Genomic DNA, 18,354 nt, shown 5'->3' on the forward strand with positions numbered 1-18,354 from the left:
TGAAAAAACCAAAGCCAAGCCAACTGTTTTTGACAAGTGAAATAAATTGATTGTTAAATAATTGTTCATACAGAAAGGCTTCAAAACAAAGTCAGTTGTTTTTTTTTCCAAAAACAGAGCATGTGCATTGATTGCTGTAAGTTTTGTTTTTCTCTTTTTCCCCTCCTCCCAACACTTGAATGATTCAATAAAGTGATATTTTTTTGGCAAAGAGCACTTTTCACCAAGAATTGTTAAATACCTTTTTTCGAACAGTTTCCTTTTGTCTGCTCTAAATTCAGTATTTGGTTTTGAAACCTTCAAACTTTTGCAACACTAATTCTATGGTTACATATTTCCCCACCCCTTTAAAAAACTCCACCCATTTAACAGTACTAAATACAGCTGACTTCAGTTTTGCGTCTTACTTTTCGCAAGAGCAGGCAGGCCAGCGATTAGAGTAGGGAGGTTGACATGGTGAGAGGATGATGGAAGAGAAACAGCAGAGGTGGATTCGGCACAGAGGGAATTAAGTAGTCGGACACAGGCTAGACTGGCAGAAGGAAACATCAGCAGGCATGAGCAAAGATAAAGAAGCCCTCTTATTTTCACCACCACCAGAGAAGTTTGCCCACTTCTTCCCCAGATGCTTTTAGCTTTCCATTGTGCTACTCTTCATGCCAAGGCGTCCTCAAGCTGATCTTTAGACTATGTCACTTTCCCTTTTTGAGGATCTTCAAGGCTCACTGCTACAATGATGATGACAGGAATCAGCTGAAGGGCAACTAGAAAAAATTGCTGTTTGGTACATTTTCACAAAAGAACAGCAGCAATGCACACAAAAGTTAGCAAGCACATTAATTCAAGATGTCAGATATTTGGCAAAACGCTCGGCCCTAGTTTACAGAAAAGGGACGGCAAGCACCCAAGATCACACAGGAGACCCAGACTTACAGTCTGCTAAGCCATACTGCCATGTTTTACCTAAAGGGTCATCTTCTGGCACCCCAAATCAGGAACAAGCTGACAAGTTGGACCAACCTCACCACAGAGGTGAGCTGCATGTGGTCCAAACATTTTACTCCGAGCCACCAGGAGATGACAAATTGCCTTCCTCTGGTTATTGAGAGCTGCTGCTCCCCTCACCTCCCAGCCACAACCAAACAAAAAGGGCTCTCAGCAGGTCTAGCAGTGCGATCAGTCTATAAAGAAAGCAAGTTCATCCCTCCTTGGGCTAACAGAAAACAAGGCTCCAGAACACGAGGCAAACATAGGTGATGGAAATAAATGGGAAAAGGAGGAGGAGGATTCTGAAAAAGGTCAAGAGAGTATCAGATAAGCTGTCATGAGAAGGAAGAGTTATTGTACTCAAGAGCTACTTGTAACCTCCTATCTGAGCTTCAGGTTTTTTCCTTCCCTCAAGAGACAATTTCTGTGGTAAGCTCGGCAGGTCCCATCCCCATACAGTTATTTTGTACATTTTGGAAAAAACAGAGCTGGGTGCTCCAAATGTCGCTGCAGGAAAGGGCCAATTTCAGAATTCCTGAGCAACCAAATATTAAGACTATTCTTTAATACTTAGGTTAAAAAAGAAAGTAAAGAAAAAAATTTGGTTTGAAATATTTACATCTCAAAAAAAGCTTTGATTCTGACATGATCAGAAATCGAAAGTTTTACCTTGTCACAAAGACTGGAAATTTACAGCTTGCAGTTTAAAAAAAAAAGTTATTTGTGTTCAGGAATGACTGCCTAGTTTAAAAAAAAAACCCACCCTCTGCCCTTCTACTCTCACACACCCATGTTCAAGAGGCAGGCTCCTTGCTGGTATTTGAACTTAGTAAAAGGAAGCCACTTCCTCATTAAGACATACCCAACTATGGTAATAACATGGAGAGCCAAAAGTAGTAACAGATTTATTATTACCACTGTGTGGAAATAAATTTTTTTTCCTCTGTTACTCCATCCAGTTAATTACCCATGCAAAGTAAAGTTATTCCTGGCAGCCAGGGAGACAAAACTAACTTCAGTAATGCTGGGGATAGAATGGTTGTTACGCAGGAGAAGAAACTAAATAGTTCAGTAAATTAGCCCAAATAGATACACACTGGGATTGGCCTCTAGAGATTCAAAATACCAAATTCAATGCTTTTAGGCTTATCATACTTTTATTTAATAGAGAAATGTCTGATCTGGGACTGCATCATATCCCAAAGACTCTACAAAGAGGTAATTTTTTCAGAGAGTACCCTAAGGGTAATAGGGAAAATTAGAGAAAGCTTCAAACCATTCAGCTCCCACAAGTATCCCTGCATTCTGGACTTTCACTTAAGCAACAAAGCAAAACCAGCAAGGAATTTGTGGTGGTTACCGAATACTTGGATGGGTATTACAAAGCACAGCACTAAATGCTTCAATAGCCAAACATTTTCCTGGAAAAGCATAGTCTGATTTCAGCGAGGGGAGCACCAGGCTGAGACTGCAGCATCTTCTCAATGTCACTGGCCTCAGCACAGCTCAGCCTGGAAGACCATGAACCCCCAGCTCCCAGGGCATTCCAGAGGCTCTGTGTGTTTGCTCTTGAAGCTTAATTGTCCTGGAAAATGTCCCCACAGTCAGGTTTTTACCTCAGGGGGCAGGGGGGAACCCACCAACCAAAACAAACCACGCACATATACCTATGACAATTGGAGGATGGAGAAATCAAGCCATAGAGGGAAAAACCCCAAACATACAAAAAACACACACAAAGCGAGAGCTGAAAGTGAAGAAAGCCACAGAATTTATTCAAAGTATTTATTTCAACTGTCCACAGGCAGAGTGATTGTATAAACAATGAACAACGGGAACACAAATGAACACTATGGGAAAAGAAACCCCTCGCATTTTTTTCACTGCAGTAAAGTACAGACCACCAAGCACAGTTTGACTCAAATACCCAGCATCAGTTCCCACACGAGAGCTGTTATTGTTGGCTTCAGCACCCAAGCCCAACAAGAACAGTAAGAACATGCATTCTGCTAATGTTTGAATAACCCTTGCCAACAAATTGATCCCACAGCAGCAAGGCTGTAGGAGACGGGTTGAAATAAAGAAGTGAGAGAGAAAGTGAGGGGAAAAGACATGCAGCACTCATCTTTTAGTACAAGTGTTCAGTGGGAGCTCTATTTCCCTTATTTAAAATGGTTGGCTTCTTTTTTTCCCCTGCCTCTCAAGAAAAAAAGCAGCCCAAAAGGGCATTGGTGAGCATCTGTAATTTACATGCAAGGGAGACAACTGCCAAAGGAATACGGATTCCACAGACGTTAACCCAGAGGACAGCCCAAATTAAGGAAATCTCTAAATAAGGTCTGGGAGGCACTTTCTGAAGCAGCATTTTTCCAAAGTCAGCAATTACAGCTAGCTGTCAGCTTAACCCCAGTCCAGATGACAACATTCTGCATTCACCTGGTTACCCTACAATAAATCCATCGCTTCCATAAGTAAAAAGGATGAACAGATCATTGAGATAGGGAACAGTCCCTGGTGTCTTCTGTATCCGACTCCTGTCCTCTCTCTACTAGAGATAGTATTTTGAAATATCAAAATGGGCTTGACTAGTAAAGCTGAAAACCAAGCCCCAGTTAATCAACTAAACAGACTCATTGTGGCGGTGGGTTACCAAGGCTCCCAACGCACAGGCTAACGGCTCTGTCCAAAGCTGAGCTGAGCTGTTCCAAGGGCTTGAGCTCGTATTTCTGCACAGCATCACTGTACAACTCCTATCCCAGAAACAGCTTAGCTATCTCCTGCACAGCGGAGTTATAATCTACACCTCCAGTTTCATCATCACTTCTCAAACTGCTAAGGGAGCAAATCTGCAGAAGACATGAGCAGAATTTAATTTTATTCTTTTGTGAACATTTCTCCTCTAGGAAATATAGCTTCCTTCTCCAGAAGGAGGTCATACAGCATCAAGGACAACACTGACTTTTGACCATTCTTTTCATGTACCTTCATTCTTTTCCTGCTCAAAAACATTCACCAGTTTGGTACACTAGCTCAGAGATGCATGCACATAAACCATGCCCCAAATGCAAAGAAAACAGAACGGAGCAACTAATTAAAAACACAGTAAATTTGTAATTGTTTTAACTGCCACGCCCCAGTATAGCCTATTTCCCGAAGAGATTTCATCTGTTCAGTCCTTTATAGACTCTTAATATTAGATGGGACTCTGTATCTTTAATTGTGATTTTCCATCTTGTACAAGTAAACCTTTTCCATAGTACAGTCTTTTTAAGTTATAAATAAAACACCAACTATTTTCTTTTTCCCACAGATGAGAACATTAAAACATTGACATTTTAATCTGTTCTATACAAGAGTGAGTTGTGTCAGCACACTGCTTCCAGCTACAACAACAGAAAAACCCAAGTTTAATTAAAGACAGAGTGGAGAAGCTGCATTGTGGTGTCTGAACCACAAAAGCTTCACGGCATAGTCTCTTGCTCGCTCACCATTTTGGGCTCAGTTTCCTCTTTGGATAACGGCTTGGCAGACAAAAGATGATTGCGAAGAAAGGGGAGGGAGGACAAGAAACAAATTTATTTTCTCGGATAGGAAATGTGAAAGGTGAGACCATATACCTGACACTTATATGCATTAAAAATTTTACCCAGAAAATAGTAAAACCATAGCACAAATCAGTCGTATCCACATCAGCGTTGCCACTTCAATGCTAGGGCTTGCACTGATCCAAGCTTTAATGCTGTGAACTAATACCCGTTTCCACTGAACAATTCTTCTCCCCAGCAAGTTTCAGTGATGTTCTATTTTTAACAGTGAGACCACAAAATTCTTAGTTTCCACTTCCAGGTAAGCAAGAAACGCACTGTCTGCCAGGTTGCGCCTAGCGCATCTAGTAGTAATTCCAGCAGTTCATCAACCCAGGCCCCTTCAAGGTACAGGACTGCTGCAACAGGGGCACGGTGGGTGCCCCATCCTGCAATGCAGAACATCTGAAGGGACCAGAAGACCGCTCCGCTACATCAGCGACTCCCTTCCCACACTCCTGTCCATGAGCTAAAAGATGGAGGCTTGCAGATCTCAGGTGATTCCTTCCAGCGCTCCCTCAGCAGCACAAGCTGCAATGCTTCCAATGGCCTCCTGCCGCCTGTGCTCACCACTGTGGAGGATACGGAGAGGCCAGAAGAACTGGGTCTGTTCAGCTTGAAGGAGATGAGGCTAAGGGGCAGTCTAATTGCTGTCTGCAGCTACCTAATGGGCACTTAGAGAAGTGTGAGACAGGCTCTTCTTAGAACTGCTCAGAGACAGGCAAGAGCAAACGGAAGGAAGTTATAGCCAAGGAAATTTCAGCTTCAGACAAGGAAACTTTCTTCAGTGACTGCGGTCAGAGTGAATCAGGTTGCCCAGGGAGGTTGTACAGCCTTCAGCTGTGGACTTATTTCAGAACCGGGGGCGGGGGGGGGGAAGGTCCTGAGCTGCCCAACATCACATCCGTAGCACTGCTTTGAGCAGGGGCTTGCATCAAATATCCTCCAAAAGGACCTTTCCACCAAAATTATTCTACAATCACATGACAGATCCGCTTCTCACACCCCTGCTACTACATGGAAAATGGGAGCAGGTGGACAACAAAAAAGTAATCTCCAATAGCAGATTATGTACAACATTGCAGGCTGGAAAAAATACACCTTTAAAACTCACATACCTATGTGTGTTTAGACTGTACATGCTAATAGTTCCCAAACAGTTACAGCAGCATCAGAATTCTTCATGAGAATGACTTCGCACAGATGATAGCCTTAAGCAGCCCTTGGGCACTTGATATATCCAAATCAGGAACTTAACTTTTGTATTTAAGTCTTAGAAGTAGCATAAAAATTCATGCAGACTTGTGCTGTACTGGAGCCTTCCGGTAGCCACCAGCTGGATGAGAATTTCTCCTTTCAAACTGCAAATGCTGTCACCCTGTAGTTTTTCCTTGCTCAAAAGGAAAGCCACAAACACCAAGCCATTTACTATGGCTTCATTACATTACCCAGAGGTACGTCATATTATTTGTTTAATAACGTACATGTCAAAACCACTACAAATAGGAATATCAGGGGAGTAAGATAAGAGTGTTTTCCGCACTAGAAGCGAGATTCATCATTTCTAATGAGTTCATTTTGTTAGCACTTCACATCCAGATTTCCTCTCCAAGTACCTAGAAGTCTTAGTAATATACTTTTTTTTTTGTCTTCCTTCTTTTAAAACATGCCAGGTTTTAACATTGTCACTCACTGGCTGGAGAAGAATATTGCTAGCATTTGGTCCTGCTCACTTACTTCAGTTCCAAAGTAAAAGGACAACACCTTAGGCTAGCTGATGTCCCTAAAGTAGGAGGTAAGTCAAAGTGAGTAAGAAGAGTTGTGTAAGTAGCCAAATGGAAGATTTCCAGCCAAATAGAAAGTGGATAAGAAACTGAGAAATAAGCAAAAAATAGGGGGGAAAAAAGTATAGTAAGGAACAACATTACAATAAGGATCAGCATCTACTAGTGTTTGCAAAAATCCACACCAGTCTAGTTCCAGTTAACTGAAGCTATGATCATCTAGTCAGAAAATAAACCTGGAGTGTAATATGTGTAACTCAAACTGTACTGCAAGTTACAATCCGTCTTCCAAAATTTGAAAGAAACGCTTTTCAGCTGGCAGGCAGAACACAATGATTAGATGGGGATGCAAAGGGTGGGGGGGAATATCTATTCACCTCAAGCTTTTTTGGTTAGGTCTGTAAAATTGTGTCCTGTCCCATCTTTCACACAGATTAGGAAAGATATCAAGGAAAATAGAGTCACATTCTTGACCGGTTTCTCAAACACACCCCACAACCCCAAAACCAAATAAACCACCCAACAACCAAAACACCCCCCACAAAAACCAATGCAGCTCTCATTAAGACACTTAAAAGAATAGCCAAATTTTCAAACTAACCCAGCATACTGGATACATGTTGATTGCCAAGCTTCCTTGAAAACATGGCCCAATTACAGATCCCAAGCCTTTGAAGATGCAGCCACATGTACTGCATTCTGGTTGAATAGTACCACCTCTTCTGTCTGCACACATATCAGCTACCAAAAAAGGCACCTGCAGTATCAAACCTGATGAAAGTATTAAATATCTGTTCATTGGGGAATCTTTGTTGAGAGCATAGAAGTTGATTTATACACCTGCTTTCCTCAGCAGATGGGCATGTTTCGCTGTCTTTCCCATTTTCATGCGTGTCTCTGATGTGTACCAACTTTGCAATTTTTCCTGTGCAAAAGCACCATGTTCTAAACCTGACATTTGTGCATGTAAATAATGAAGAATTTCCAAGACTGCTTTCTCTGCCTACTTCTCTAAGAGAAAAAAATCCTAAGAAAGTCAGTGAATCCAAGTAGAGACTTCAGGAGTCCTTTCAGACAATCAAAAGCAGGATTTTCCAACCAGGCAGCTGTAGTTCATTAGATCCGCCATGGACCGTGAAAGCCACTTGCCAATAGTGTCGAAAGACTATTACTCATTTCAATCTCTCTGAAGAGGACAGCTCTCTGACAAAGCATTAGTGAAAAACACAGAGTTTGGAGCTCTGACTGGAACAGCTAAGCATGCAGATGGAAGTTCAATACTGAACACGAAGCTGAGTTGCAAAGGCAGACTGACATCTCAGCTTTTCACCTTCAGAGAGTAGAGTTTCTGCCTAGATTAAAGGCAAAAAAATGTTTTGGAAATAAAAATACACTGGCCACGTGGATGGTAATCATACCACAGAGCCTGGCAGAAGCCTATTTCTGAATATCAATTTCCTGCAATCCTGAGTCTTGCTAATCTGCAACCAAGAGAAAAAAGTTTCATTCTGGGACTTTTCAAATCAGCTAAAAACCTCTCACAATCCAGCAGTCAAGTTAACCAGAAACACCAAGATGGTTCCCCAAAATAAATACAAGATTAAGGCAAATATAAGGAGGGAGTCTAGAAAATACTCATCTTGTTCCCTTCATTAACTAACTTTCTGCATAAATAGTAAAAAAATGCAGTCTTTTAACCATAATACATAACTGGACAGGCTTGGCGCATGTAAGCATTTGGCTGGCAGATGTTACAGTTGTGCGTGTCAGAATCCAAACACAATGCCTTCACCTCTAGTTGGTTGCAGTAATCTAACCCATTCTAATAACTGGTCTCTTCTGCCTTAACCTTCCTCTTCACTTCAATGCCTATAGTAGCACTCTGGACATTTGAACCACAGACCCCTCAGTCCCAGGCAGTATTATCCTGTGGTCAGACATCACACAGCAAGTTACACATCTCTCGAGGAAGATAAATATGCCTAATGTTAAGGCCTTTACTACCGTATCCCATAACCTATAAATATTCCCGTTGCCATCCCCAAGTACATCAGCTCTGGTATCCTGTATGCAATAGTGGCCAGAAATCCAGCTGATGAACTAGAGAGAAGATGATTTCTCCATTAGTGTCTGTTAATCAAACACCACTACTCCCCAAGCCTCCAGATATTAGTATAAAATCTAAAGCAACGAGAAGGACTTAACAGAAAGCATTCTCTCTTCATCCCCGAGAATCAATAATCCACTTTGTACAGTTCACTTGGATTCTATTTTTAAAACTATGTTTTTACAGATTACCAGAGAGAGACCAAATAGTTTATTCCTAACATACACCTTGGAGAAGAATATTTGCTGAAAGTTTTAAAAAGGCAAGATGATTAGTTTGTGCTATTTGCTGTATAATCAAATTATATACTTACATATTTTCTTCATATTCCAGAAAAGTTGTAGATTATATTTTACAGAGGAGATGTACTGTAGCATAAGCAATATTGTGCTCACAGAGTCTGATATTCTGTAACATTTTGCTCTAATTGAAATATGTTCTACTAAAAGGACTGGCAGCACAGCCCTGGAGCCAGTATTTTCACAGCCTGGATAAGTGTCACTGTCCTCCTTGCATGGGAGAGTATTTTAGGAAAAACCTTTAAGGGTCTGATGTCACATAAGCCACATTAAATGACCCTATATACACTTTATTAAAAAGCCAAACTCTGCAGTACAGAAACAAGTAGCAATCATTCTGTTTGCTCTTATTGTACAACTGCATATCAAAGAGAATCCTTTCTAAGAGGGTACCCAAAAAAAAAAAAAGGCATTCAATAGTGAATTTTATGAGAGAAGGATAAAAAAACTCAGGTAGTTCAACAGATTCCTGAAATCCCAGTAGTGGTCAATAAATCGACTTCTGCTTCACATTATATGAAGAGGCTGTACTTAGCAAATCACTGTGTAAGCTGCCTCAATAACAGCACTCCTGCTATCAAGTTTACTTGCAATGATTCCAACAAAGAAATTAATTTCTTAGATGACAAGAAAAGGTTATCTAGAATGGGGAAAACACAGGAGACAAAAATTTCCACTAATAAAACAAATATCAGACTCTGAACTGAATTTGAAGCTATCTTTTTTTCCTCTGAAAGATTTGAAATCCCTACGGCCCAAACACTTGAGCTACAAAGAAAACATCCTACAAACTGCATTTCTAAAAATACAAGGAAAGCATAACGGACTAGATCTTTTGTTCAATACCATCCCCATCCATACCATTCCTCAGCCAAGGCCCATAACAAGAAAATATACTGCAATCAAAGTTCTAGATTTAAAAGCAAACCTTACTTTGAGATACTGGTTCATTTACCCCTTCTCAAAAACTTTAGTACAACATAAGAAAAACTCAGCAGGAGCTTTCCAAATTTCAGAATATGCCCTTTTCAGAGGTATAAAGGCGTTTCTCAATTTCAGCAAGCAATAAAACACATACCTTCCTCATCTTATTTTAATGATTTTATTGATTTGTTTATTGCCAAGAGACATTCCACAGGTATCAATCACCCATCTTATTTTCCAGATTTGTTTTTTCAAATATTTCCATGGAGGGACACCATTTTACTCCATGACACCCTTTATTCCTCTTATTATAATACACAGCTTTCAGTTATTGTTCTCATTTTTATTCTCCTCATACTCATCTTATGCATATAAAGTGAGCAAAATCACGTTTTATATACATGCCAACAGGAAGTCAGCCATAAACATAAGACACCACAGAAGTTTGATTTTGAAAGTCATCATACAAAATAGTGGGTGGATTACCTTCCTCTTACACTCAGAGATCTACTCCCACCAGTTCTCTTAAAGCAATTTAATCAATCCGACATCTAAGAACTACATGATCTAGATATTGGCATCAAACAATTAGACTCCATGCTAGATGGATTGATTACAATACTGTACTTGCATGATCAATTTCTATAGATTTGGTTTTAGCTGTAAAGGTTTGTTGAATTTCTGTATTTCACAGCTGCAAAGATTAACATGGAAATATTATTCAGTTCTAAACCAAAGCAATGTAATTCACCTAAAATAACCCAATAAGATTTAGACCTTCAGCTTCTATCCCACCTTCATCTAGCCACAGATGCCAGAAACAGTGACAAGGCCTTCAAGGTCAAAATCAACCATTTAATGCTGTCGATCTGGCCTATTAAGCAGAGGACCTCTAGGAAACATCATACTGATAAAGGATTAATGCGAGCCGAAGTCCCACAGGAAGTCATATGACTCTGCTAGGACATTTATAAATTAAGTGAGTAGCTTGAACTAGGTCAAATGGGAAAGAGTTAAGATCTAGGTTTCAATTTCCATGGTGATTAGAAGAAAAGAGCTTGTCTGAAGAGCTGTTTGGAACATTAATGTTCATTTTTAGTATCCTTTGGAAAACATGGTGTATTTGAGAGGACAGACAGGAACAACAACAGTATTTTTTTTTTTTAAATCTGGTGACTTGAGTCTCCAGATAGACAAGTCTATCATCTTGTCTGCCTGACACTGATCTCAAAGGAACAAAATGGCCAATACAAGACTCCAGCTAGAAAGAAATGGAGAAGCTAATATAGCATTAATGATATGAATTTTCAGAAAATACAGTCTTGGACTAGCTTGATTTTTAATTATAAGTATTGCTAATTAATAACACAGATATAGCAGGTTTTTGTAAGGCAGCTGACTTGATGCAAAATGGCATTTGATTAAGAAAATCAGAATCAACATGGCACATCAAGCAGGCTAGAGACTGATAGGCCCCGAAACGTAATTGCAGATGAGGCCAAACACTAAATAAATGTGTCTAGCTTATACCAATTAAATAGCAACACAGAGGAGAATGCTGTCTTTTATCCCACCTTCAAGAGCTTGACCCTATGTTATTCAGCAGTTTTGTCTATACCCTGAAAACCAAGCACAAAATGACTACTGAACAAATTTACAGATTAGAGTGATAAAAAACAAGGATCACTGACAGAAAGCCATTTAGTTTGCCTGGCAAAGAAGAGTCAAGCAAAGATCATAGTTTTTAATATAGCTAAATGTAAGAAAACATATCTAAGCCACACTTACAGGTTAGAAGCCTATCCTGAAAGCAGGTATTCTAAAAGGTCATTGTAGAAAAACATTTGTAGGGAGCTTCAGTGAGATACTGTGGGTAAATAGGACTATGGAGGTAATTTTACTTTCAAATTTCCTCCAAAGCTGAAATTACACAAGAGAGGCTTAGTCAGAAAACAGCAGACAACAGCTGGTGGCAGAAAGGGCCACATGCTGTACGGAAGCCAAGAGAGGACCTGGAGGCTGGCGTCAGCAATAATCAAGAACATGAGGCTGATGCGCTCTCTGCCCTCCCTCTTCATCTGAAGACAAGCAAGTACATGGGGGAATGGCTACGCTGTGAGGTTCAAATTTCTTCTTCTTTTCTCCATAGAATCTGGATGCAAATTGAAACCCCAGGAGAAAAACCAAGCCAAAACACACCACAGGAAACACATAGTTAAAGAATATACTATTTGTGTGGGTTGGGGATTGACCTAAACCATAAAGGGAAAGGATATGGAATGACTGTGCTAATGCATGAATGCATAGCTTCTCCCAAAGGTAGCAGAACTTCAGAAATAAGCAAATAATCATCTAAAAAGTTACTGCCTGCAGCATATTTTCTCTTTTTAAACACAAAGGCTACTAAAGTGCCAATTGCTTCAATCTTGGCCTAAGATTGGAAAATAAGCTGGAACCATTGGTGGGAAACTATATGTTGCGGGATACAAGCAAACAAAAGAAAAACATGTGACCTTTCATATATTTCAAGTTACTGTTAGCACCTCAGAGTAAGTTTCCCAAGTTACCAGGCACCTACCACATTCAAGTTCTCTGCCACTTGCCAGCCTTTGCTCTTGCTGGTATTAACCTTATTCCCATACCATTGTAACAAAACTCATAGTGGGGAAAGACTGCTTTGAAATCGCTTGACATCACCTTTGCAAGTTACAGCTGAACTTCAATATAAACTCACATATTTAAACAAAAAAACCCCTCCCCTAGAAAGCTACTAAAAGTTGACTTGAAACAGACAAGGAAGTATTTGAGCTTCTCATGCCTTCCTTGAAGGTTAAATTGGATAAAACTCAAGCATCTGAAAGACACTTAGGAAGCAGTTATGATGGTATGCATCTTAACTCCAATCATAGTTCTCCAAGTAATATCCTCATATGCTAATAGCATATATTCAAGCTCTCCTGCTTCTTCTTTTTGTACCTTGCCTTTGCAGATAATGCAGAGTATTAATATTTCCTTTTCCTGAAAGAAATCTCATATCTTGAAAAGCTGTACTTAAGAGGATCTACTTACATATGGTACAACTAAACATTTTGCTTTCTTCAGCAAAGAAATAACACCACTAAGTTTCACAGCTTTTTTTAATCTGATATATAGAAATACCCCTTAATGCTATGACCTAACTCACCTGTTACAAAACCTGCTTAGCAGCACTTTTACATCCCACCCAGCTGCTGCCAACCCCATGACAGGACATGAAGCATACCAAATACCTCCAGAACATCCACTTCTTGGTTTTGATCATAAATACATAGAAAGGAGAGGAAGAAAAAACTCTCAGAAAACTTTGCCTAGGATCTCTTTATATCAAAGCATCCCACCATGCTCTTTCAGCTAACCCCTCCAACTTTATATAAAACAGTATTTAGTGCATCACACACAGGTAAACTGAAGATCTGAAACACAAGAAGTCAAGGAACACATGAAATTCATGTAAGGAGCACGCCAAAGCAAAGGAATTACACCCCTGCCTCCCCATTCCCAAAGCAGAGCTTTAACACTTGCATTTAACCAGTAAGGTATAATGAAGTCTTAGGAGTTCTGAGCAGGGGATGGAGAGCTGACATCAGTGGTGAGGCCCACTGACAGTGTTCCTCAGCTTCCCACCTGGCAGTGGTTGTCAGCAGCAGCCACAGCTGACCTGTGTTGAGCAGTTTAGCTGTAATTCCAGCCACAATCAAGGCAGGAACAACATTACTTCAGCAGTTGTGATTAAGCAATAGGTCTGATACAAGATCTTTTAATAACAGTAGGGGGAGATTTTGCTACCAGAAGTATTGCCACAACAGGACCACCCAGACACCTCCAGAATGACTTCGTCTCCACACAGCCCGCCTGCCTGTGAGCCAGGATCCAGCTACAGTGAAGACATTTGTGGTTTTCCTATCTGCCACCTGCCTCCCTCCAACATCAATATACAGCTTCAAAGTCCAAAGGGACACTCAAACAAAGCTGGAGGGACAGAGAGAATCAATGGCAAAACAAAAACAAATAGCTTTCAAATGATTTTGGACTCTTTAAAATGGGGACTTCTTATTTTTAGACTACATACAGGTAGCTCGAGGTGCTTTTTCTTTTGTCCCCATGACAGTAGTTAAGTGAATACACCTGCCTCACCTCACTCCCTTCTGATGGTAAACAGAAGGTCTTGCATTTAAGTTACAACATGGAATACTTCAGAGCAGCCCTGTGCCAAAATAGCACATTTCTGAGGGATGCAAAGGTATTCAATAAAAAGCTTTTAAAGGCATATTTTTAAACTTGCAGCAGGAAAGCTTTTCTGTGTCAAGACAGTAATTCTTTTAACAGCATTGATCAAAATGTCATTCTTTTATGAGTGTACAATACCTTTTAATGGCATACAACAAGCCATTAGGGTTATACACCTCCGTACAGCAGACAGCTTACTGGAAAAATCGGGAACACTGGCCAAGGTACAGTCACTAGTTTTTATGCTTCTAATAAGGCAGAGTTTCTTCCATTTTCCCCAGCTCTACTTCACCCTAATACCCACAGGTGAAGTGATCCAAAAATTAAACCGAACTTCTCATCACTTCCACTGGAGTTATTTTCACCGTTACCCATATATTTTCCCCCAAGAAATACCTCTTATAAACACAATGGATATTCTGGCTTGCTCAAGTGGTATTCTATCACCTGCTGCTTTGTTTTCCTCACCAGTGATCATAGTTATCCCCAAATCAGCATTGACTGAGGAATCAAAAGTGGTTGAATTGCACATAATGGTTTTGATTTTCAGAAATGGGGAAAATCCCCACCTGCCCTTTCCTAACACTCTGAGGCCTGAGACAGAATCTGTCTACAAATCATCCAATTCCTTTCAAGTGCTCCAGCCCTTCAAAAAGGGTAAGGGCACTGGTGATTGCATTTGCTCTGCTTGAATGGAAGGCAAGCATGGACTCTGGGTGCATTCAGCAGCACTTTATAGCCTTATTTTAGTTACAAATACCAACAGGAAAGGGAATTATTTCTGTCAACCCACCTTCAAAGGTTTTCACATTAAGGGTAAGAGAATATTTATGGAATTTAATCATCAATGTTAACAGAGCAGTGGCAGCAATAAAAGAACTTTATTTCATTCTCTGATATACTTATGGATAATATCAAGATCTTCTCAGCTACTTTTGAAAGTGTACCTGAGCCATCAGTATAAGCAAATGAAAAAATAATTCCTGATTAAAACATAAGGCAAAAATGTAAATCAAAGAAGGGAAAAATGACTAGAAAGAGGAGACAGAAAAAATTTGAGGCTCTAAAAATCAAAAGCTGGAATGAAATTAATAAGAATTAAGACAAGTTTAAGGGGCTACTTGTTTCTTACCTATTCAGTTGTGCAACACAAAAGCAGCCGTTGTCCATATGACTTCTAGTTATGAGACACCTGCTGTAAGTCTTCTCTGTCACAACAGTCACATCTAGAATTTAAAATCAAAGTTAATATTTTTTCCTTTACACACTCTTTAAACATACATAAGCTCAACTCAATCATAACAATTTATGCTATAGAAGATGCCACTATCTCAGACAGAATACCACAAAGCCAACTGTGTTTATATCTGCCCTGCATTCATTATTAAACATACAGTCAGATACAAAGAGGTCTCCCCAGAGAATTACCAGGTCACCCACAAAGAGCATGACTTTGCTAGATGGTTTAACTGGTCATTCTGACTAGATTTTGGTCTGAATGAGACACAAGCCACACACACCCACCCTGAACCTAAGTGTGCTGTGTTCAAATAACAAATTCACATGCTGGTGAATGTTATTTTAAGAGCCAAGTTGCAAAATCTCAGGTAACATCTGAAGATGAGGACTGCAGATCTGTGACACAGGGGCTCTGACACTCCTGTGACAGCCGTGGAAGAAGGGTAGCATGGCAGCAGCACGCAAGTGCCTATAACAGAGCCTCTGCCCGCTGTGCGGGCTTGAGTTCCTCTCACTTGGGATCTCTTACCTAGTTTTAAGCCACAAAACTTATAAAAATAAAACAAAGACTGGAATATTTTCTGGAAGGCAATATAACAGGAATATAAATGCTCTCTGAAGCAAGCTAGGCAAATTTCAGTTAATAGGGATTGATTTTTCAGCATTACATACCAGAGAGATCAGAACGGCTCTTTCATGGTTGTCTAGTCAAGAGAGTAAATACGCATTCAAGTACACATTTGGGGTTTTTTTAAGCAAAAAAATTATCTACCAGGTTATCCAATATATACCAGCTGAAAAAAAATTGCATTTTGCAATAGCAACTAATTTCTTGTTGACCTACAGTAAATTCTGTCAAATAAACACTGTGGCAGGGTAGGAGAGCTGCTGCTCCTGTGCCCGGGGTACAAAGAATCAGACCGTGAAGTCGCTCCCCTGCGCCTGGGACCAGGAGCTGCACTCTGACCTGGCACGCAGGGTTTCAGGATGGAGTGAACTTTTCGTTCTTGAACACAAGCATTTCTAAAACACAATTGCATCGTAGTTTCCATTTAGAAACAAAACCAGTTTATGTTCAACAGCAACCTGGTCTACCCAATGCTAAAGACAAACACCATCTCATTTCAATTCAGTTAAACACAACCAGCTGGACTAGGAGCACTTTCCACGCACAAGGAATGCAACTAGAAGTTAGTGAACTGTGCGTTTAGTTTCCTGAGTTATAAGAGTAATTTTATTCTAGGGCTTGATTCAGTAGAAGCAACTCTTTACTTATATGTCTCTTCAGTGATGTAAAAATAAAATAAGGTCTTGAATTAAGGAGGTAAAATAGGGCCAACATAAACAGGAACCCATCTCATTTATCACTTCAGCTTTTAACAGCTTGGTGTTTCAGTCTAAATCTCCATCCCTGAAGGCTTTTAATAACAGGTTTGGCATACATTTCTTAGAAGCTACATAGATATATTTGATCCCACTTGTCAGCAAGGAAACAGATCAGGTCGCGGTTCCCAACATCTTTGCATCACAGCCTGCCTAGAGAAGGAGTTTTGCATCCAGCTGCTAAAGCCAGTTACAGCTGCAGCAATAACCGCAGCAGCCACTGAGCTTTGTCCTTGCCAGAGGCCCCGGCAGCTAGACCGCGCTTTCCTACGAACGGCTCGGGGAGCTTCTCGGCTCGATGGAGCCCTCCCAGGCATTAACCTGTGACACGGTTCGGCAAGTGCGGGATTCCCCAGGTCCCCGGCAACGCAGAGCCGCTTCCTCGCCAAGGTGCTGCGCGGCGGGGCAACTGCAGCGCCTTCGCCGGAACGGCACGGCCGCCCGGGCCGGGGGAGCGGGGAGGGCAACGCTGAGGGATGCGCTCGTCCGCCAGCCCTTACCTGGACCCGTGAGCAGCGCACAGGGCGCTCGCGCCCCCTCAGCGGCGGGGCCCGGCCGCCACAGACCCCCTCCAAACTGCGCGCGGCGCCGCCAGCCCGGGGGGGGGGGGGGGGGGCGCCCTGGGCCCGCCTCGCCGGGCCGGGCCTGCGGCGGCGCCGTCAGGGGTGGGGGTGGGTGGCCGCGGCCCCTCTCCCAGCGACCCGCGCACCCGGCCGTTCGAACGGGACCGCCAAGCCTTCCTCCCGCCCCGGCTCATATTGACAGCGCTCCTGCCCAATCCTGAGGAGGGAGAGGCAAAACACCGCCCCGAGGCGCCAGATAGCCAATCAACGCTAGCCAAGGGTGGGGACGGTGCTGCCCCGTGTGCACACCTCCCCGCGCGGAAGGCCTCAGGAGGTGGAGCCCTATAGGCGTTGATTAACGTAAGCATTGCCCAACAGGACCTCACCGTTCCTCCCGTGCGTGTCGGCGATTGGACAGCAGAGGAAAGGGGCGGGGCTTTAACAAGCTCGGAGGACGCGGACGAGCGTCGGGTTGCCATGGGGACGGCGGGCGGCCGGCGGGGCCTGGCCGCGGGGCCCTGCGGGGGCCGCCCCCCACCCGCCCCCCCCCGGCCCCCGCACCGCCCCGCTGTGCGTTCAGCACCTCCAGATCCGGCGAGCAACGCGCCCCGCCGGCTGCCTGCCACGGAGGCTAGCGGGGCTCCGCGAGCCCATCCCTGCGCCGCTTTGGAAACGGCCTTAGGTTTTGGGAATCTCTCCAAACGGTGACCTGTTGTCCTGCGGGAAAGAGATTAAAGCTGCCTGCGGCCCCATGAAATGGCCGAAGAAAGCAGCTCTTCCAGGCGCCACTCCCGCCTTGGAGCCGGAAAGAAGAGACAGCAGCAAAACTGCCCCACGTTCTGCATCACTGCGATCGAGAACAGGTGCAATTCTCCCTAAAGAGAGCCACAGGCCTCACCAGCCTGCTACGGGCTACTGCTCTACCCGCCGCCAGTCTTGTCCTGATTAAGAGAGGCTTCCCCCCCTCCACCCCCCTCCTGGAGCTTACCTTGGCCAGACACTGGGGCAAGAAGACTGAAGATCTAGGCAGCATGCAAAAGAAACACACAGCTGAATACCTACAACCACCCGGAGAGCAGCAAGGCTTGTGTCTCCTCTGTCACACAGAGAAGCCACAGAGAGAAAAGACAATGACCTTGGTGCCTTAGGGCAGATAAGTAACTGTCCTTCACTGTCCCATGGCTGTGGCTTTCCTCAGTGCAGCTGCTGGAAAGCAGC

At 42.4% G+C, this 18,354-nt stretch overlaps 1 long non-coding RNA gene across 8 annotated transcripts in view; it reads right to left on the bottom strand.

The window, feature by feature from the left end:
• The window catches only part of LOC142060803 (uncharacterized), a 125,270-nt gene extending 107,957 nt beyond the window's left edge, over positions 1-17,313 (bottom strand). For all 8 annotated transcript variants that reach the window (XR_012661936.1, XR_012661935.1, XR_012661931.1 and 5 more), the window contains exons 1-2: positions 17,074-17,313; positions 15,084-15,177 (exon numbers count right to left, since the gene is read on the bottom strand). This is a non-coding gene — a long non-coding RNA (uncharacterized LOC142060803). The remainder of the gene's footprint in view (positions 1-15,083; positions 15,178-17,073) is intronic.
• Between the last annotated feature and the right edge of the window lie 1,041 nt (positions 17,314-18,354).

The sequence above is a fragment of the Phalacrocorax aristotelis genome, chromosome 8, assembly GCF_949628215.1.
Source record: "Phalacrocorax aristotelis chromosome 8, bGulAri2.1, whole genome shotgun sequence".
Classification (NCBI taxonomy): domain Eukaryota; kingdom Metazoa; phylum Chordata; class Aves; order Suliformes; family Phalacrocoracidae; genus Phalacrocorax; species Phalacrocorax aristotelis.